Genomic DNA, 5,206 nt, shown 5'->3' with positions numbered 1-5,206 from the left:
GAGACGCAAGCGAAAGCCTCACATGTTCTAGGCAAGCGCTGCCCTCGGCCCGTGTGCTGTCTTCTAGCCCACTTACAATGCTGCAGTGTTCACTCCCCATGGCAGACCCCTTGAACCAAAGCCCTGAACCGTAGAAACCTCAACCTGGAAGTGCGCACTCATGGGTCCTGTGCCAGCTGAAGCCTCAGGCCACACCTTCCTAACCCCCATGGTCATTTCTGGGGTTACCAAGGACATAACACTGTGCCTTGTGGGACAGCTGGTCTCCTATAAAGATGGTCTGACTTCTGGCCCTCTCTCCTGCAGGTGAGCCTGCCTCTGTCCAGCCTGGCAACCTAGAGTCTGGCCAGTGCAGAGGGACAGAGCGCAGTTCTGAGGAATACAGAGGGACAGGGCCTAGTCCTTCCCCACCTCCAATGCGCTGGGCCAGGTATCAAGAAACTTGTTTGTGAGTCCCAGGTTTGCCTTGTTGAACACAGAGCCTGGCCCTCCATCTCCCCAGGCCCCAAGTCCTGAGAACAAGTGAGGTGAGGGGCTTCAGGATTCATACCTACATGTGTTGTAGGAGGCAGTGGAGACAAAGCCTCTCTTTGGGCTACTTAGCCCATTACCAAAGAACCGGGGCCTTTGACATCTGCAAAACCTCATTAGGTAAGTGCTAACTGGTCCCTTCTGCTAGGCCTAGCACTCGTAAATGTACTGTGACGAGGGTGATGTGCTTCTGAGAATGTACATGATAAATTATCAGGAAGCTGCATTTTAATATCACTTAGCACCTCATTTGCCCTGCAGCAGACTGCGTGGCAAACATTGAAGATAACTGGTTTGGGCTGGCACTCAGGCCACAGCGTATGCAGAGGTACAAAGAAGGCAGGTGTTCCCCGAGTGCCTGGCTCCCATCCCTCCTGACTTACCCACCATCGTCCAGAAGCTAAAGAAAATTGGGGCTTCTTTTTGTAGCCAGCCCCCTGCAGACTGCAGCACAGGGCTATTGCGGGGAGGCACTGGGTAAACATTTGTTGAAATGTGGAGTCATGAATAAATGAACGGACAAGAAACCCTGGAAGGTGCCTTTCCACCAGCCAGCAACAGTGTTTGGAGTTGCTCTACCGGCTTCTTCTTAAAATCTCCCAATAATACAAAGAAGGTTCTATCAGCAAAACCTAGCAAGTGCTCTTCAAAAACCAGAGAAAGAAGGACGAGCTGGGGTGGGGTTGAGGGGCAGGTATGCAGAACCAAAAATGGCCTTTCCTCCACCAGATACATGTATACTGGCTAGGGACGCCAATCAAGGATGTCCAGCCAACAGTTGAGTAGAGGCCATTTCCTCAAAAATGCATCCCAGCACCAGAGAGGCAGAAAGTCAGGTAGATCTCTGAGTGCAAGGCCAGCCAGGTCTACAGAGCAAGTTCCAGGACAACCAGGGCTACCCAGAGAAGCCCTGTCTCAAAAAGCCAATAGAGAGAGAAAGAGGGGCGGAGGGGAGAAAGAAAAGGAAAAAATGAAGAAGAAAAAAAAAAAAGCGTATCGCCTACTAAAAGAAAAGGGTTTTACTGTTCATTCTAGACCAAGAACAAGACCCCGCACACCATACCCCAGAACCCCCGTTAGGCACTCACTTCCTCAGGGGAGAGCTGCTGAGCACCGGGAGGGGCTGTAGATGGTGTATGTGACTGGTGTGAACCCTGGCAGGGCTCAGCGACCTGCAGCCTGAGCATCGAAGTATCAAGCCATTAGCACCTCCTAAGCCAGCAATTCTCAGCCTTTGCTGTTTGTAAAAATAATCTGGAGGTGCTTGTTTAGACACATCTGGAACTGCACACACCTATTCTGGGTCAGTGGGTGTGAGGTGGGGCCCTGGAACCTGCATTATCCACAGACCTTTATCAAGGGGGGACAGACAGCCTGGCCATTCTTTGTGAGGTCTATTTTGTAGAAGGCCTTTAAGAGGGCGGGGGGGGGGGGGGGCGGGCTGTGCTAAATGTTGCGGGAGGGGCGGGGGCAGTTCTGCTGTGGAGCTGCCCAGCCCAGCAACATGACTGATTAGGCTTGATGGGTCCAGCTGCTTAGAGATCCCCATCCCCTGCCAAGACCGTTGATTTCTGGACAGGTTTCCTGTCCTCACCTGGTCCTGGCCACAGACAGAGCAGCTGACTGCATTCACTAACAGGGAAACTGAGGCCGGCACGTAGCATAGGGTGATGTTTGCACGGAGACACAGCAGGAGCACCGACTGCCTGCCAGGCAGTGTGCTGGGCACTTTCTGTCTAGATTGTCTTTACTGCTCAGACGGAAGCTACTCGAGCAACGTCAGACCTAGCCACAGGGAGGAAGACCGGAGCTTTCAACTCCAAGTCTGTCTCAGTCCTGAGGCCTTTCCAGAAACTGGACCTCTCTCCAGGTGACAGCACTTCCACGCCTCCCCCTTCCTGGGTCCCATCCCATGTCAGCAGGGCTCACGGATGCTAAAATTCACTCAGAATGGGCCTCCATCCTGCCAGCGGCAGGAGCCTGGCCCACACACCGCTTCTCTGGGGGTATGGTAGGGTTCCCTAGTTCAGTTCTCTTTCCCCCTTCTTCTAGCTGTTTCCTAAGAGCTAGCCCCTATGGCACCAAAACTGTGGGCTGTTCTCCCAGAAAGCCACTTTACAGAAGGTCCAGAAGCCAGGAAGAACTGGTTGGCCCCTCTTCCGTCCCACGCTCCTCCAGGAGCCCTCGGATCAGACTGAAAGAACACAAGGTCAGGATTCTGCATATCCAGGCTCCTGTGTCCAGTCCTACTTGCTGGATGCCTGACCATATGAATGAAGCCTGTGTGCTTCAGACGGATGACCTCTTCTCCTCCCTCACTGAAGGGCTTGTGGAGACTGTCTGCTGCTGTCTTCTGATACCCACGTCACCCGTAATCAGTTCATGATGCAGCAGCCACCTCTGGCACAGGAAAAGTCAATAATGTGTGTGTAAGGACTAAGCCCTTTCGTCAGCCTAGAGTGAGAGCCTGCTGAGTCCAAGTGCCTCTACCCCTCCTTAGACTTTGCTCTCGAGAAAGCTGAGCAGCCTCTCTGAGCACCCAGGCTGCCAGGCCAGTCCATCCCCTGTAATCCCTGAGGCTTGGCCCTCTGCCCCGCCCCCTCTCCATCTGGCTGCCCCCATCCTAGAAGCCTCCTGAGGATTCTGAAGAACAAGGCTACCTGTGCAGACAGCTCCACTCTGAGCCACTCCAGCTCTGTAAGGGGGAGGAAGGAGAGGGAGGGGAAAGGAGAATGGAAACATGGGGAGTATCGTTTGAGAAGGAGTCTTTCTGTATAACCCTGGCTGGTCTAGAACCCCTGCATGGACCAGGCTGCCTTCAAACGTGCTAATCCTCCTGCCTGTTTCCTGAGTGCTGGAGTTAGCTTTTGCCACCATACCCAGCCCTCTGTTAGGTCTTAATTGCAGCTCTCTAAAACCAGCATTCTCTCTGGACTGCTCTCTGTGCCTGGGCCTGGACTGTAGAAAGGGAGCAAGAATCCCTGGCTCCGTGCTGGGCAGCAAAAGAATCAGTGGGACGATGGCAGAGTAGGACGTGGTTTCCAAAGACAGGTGGTGATCACTCAAGCACAAAAGTCAGGCTCATGGGAGCAGGCTGTAATCCAGGACTCAAGAGCTGAAGCAGGAGGATCAGAAGTTAAAGGTCAGCCTGGGCCAGGGCGAGGCCAAGAGCAACATGAGCAAATTGGTGAGACCTTGCCTCCAAATAAGAAATACAAAGAGGACTAGATGCAGATTCAAGACCAACCTCAGATAGAATGAGTTCAAGGCCTACTGGGCAACTAGCAAAACCCTTTCTCAAAAAAAAAAAAAAAAAAAATCTTCAGAGGGCTGAGGGTATGGCTCAGTACAGTGTGCCTAGCGTGTGTGAGACCCTAGGTTCAATTCATGGTACCGATAGGAAGAAAAGAAAAATGAAAAGAGGGGAAGAAACCGCATAATCATCTCCATTCTTAACAAGGAAGGAAGATGACAAAGCCAGCCTTTCAAAGCCCCTCAGGCCTGTCACCTTCAAGGCTAATGGGGTCTCACGACACTGCCGGGAAACTGGAATTATTCCCATTTCACAAATAAGGAAGCTGAGATCCAGGGGCTCAGACGACCCCACCAGAACGACACTACCAAGAGCAGCGGTTCTCGGTCTCTTCCTAATGCTGTGACCTCAAGGTATCGTGACCCCAACCAGAAAATCACTGCCATTGCTTCTTCATAAACGTAACTGTGTACTGTTATAAATTGTAATGTCAGTGTCAGTGTTTTCCCACGGTCTTAGGCGACTCTGTGAAAGTTGGAGACACACACACACACACACACACACACACACACCCCATAGGTCATGACCCACGGGTTAAGAATCTTTGCCATGGAGGGACCCAGCCAAAAACGACAAGCTTCTCCCACAGGTCAGTGAGAACCAGAGTAAACAGGATTCCATGCACGCCTGGCTTAGCGGAGACACCTGCGCCAGCAGCAGCCTGTCCCCAGCACAGCTGTTCCCAGGAAGCCAGCAGTTCAGTTGCCTAGCCACGGGAGGAGCCGTGGGCAGGGGGTGTGAGCCAGGCGGCACCTTGCCCTCACACCCAGACTCAGTCATCACCCCAGGAGGCCTCCTCTGCCCTGGCCTGCTTCCCCCTTCCCATCCAGACCGTGCCCTGGCCCAAGTCCTCACCCAGCCTGACCCTGAGGGTCTTTCAAACCATTTAGAGGCTGAATGAGGACCCGGGTCAGGCAGGTCATAGAAGCTCCTGTTTGCATGTGACCTGGGAGGAAGTGAGCAGACTGTCCCCGCATTGTCCTGGGACAGCACAGAGTGCGCGAGTGGTGCCAGGATGTAAACAGCCTGTTCCTGATTTCCTGGGGGGTAAGGGGGGCATAATCTTGCGACCTGCCCACCTGCGTCTGCACAGGTTTTGGAGGAGTTCACGTCCACATCCCCCAACGGCCTCTGTGGCTGTGGGTTCCGTTAGTTGAGCTCGGCACCAAAGCCTGTGCCCTGCGCACCCTTGAGAACATGTGTTTTTGGCGTGCATGTGGCGGCTGGGGAGGTGCGGCCGCTGCGTGCCTGTAGCCTGTAGCCCGGAACCGCTCTCACCTGAGCGTCTCCACGCACATCTGTGTGGTGTGTCTGCGGGGCCCGCACACCTGCGCATGTCCCTCACGGGCCGGCACGGGGGGG

The sequence above is a fragment of the Psammomys obesus genome, unplaced genomic scaffold, assembly GCF_907164565.1.
Source record: "Psammomys obesus unplaced genomic scaffold, mPsaObe1.curated_primary_1811, whole genome shotgun sequence".
In the NCBI taxonomy this organism is placed as follows: domain Eukaryota; kingdom Metazoa; phylum Chordata; class Mammalia; order Rodentia; family Muridae; genus Psammomys; species Psammomys obesus.
Note: the sequence above shows the minus strand (reverse complement) of the source record.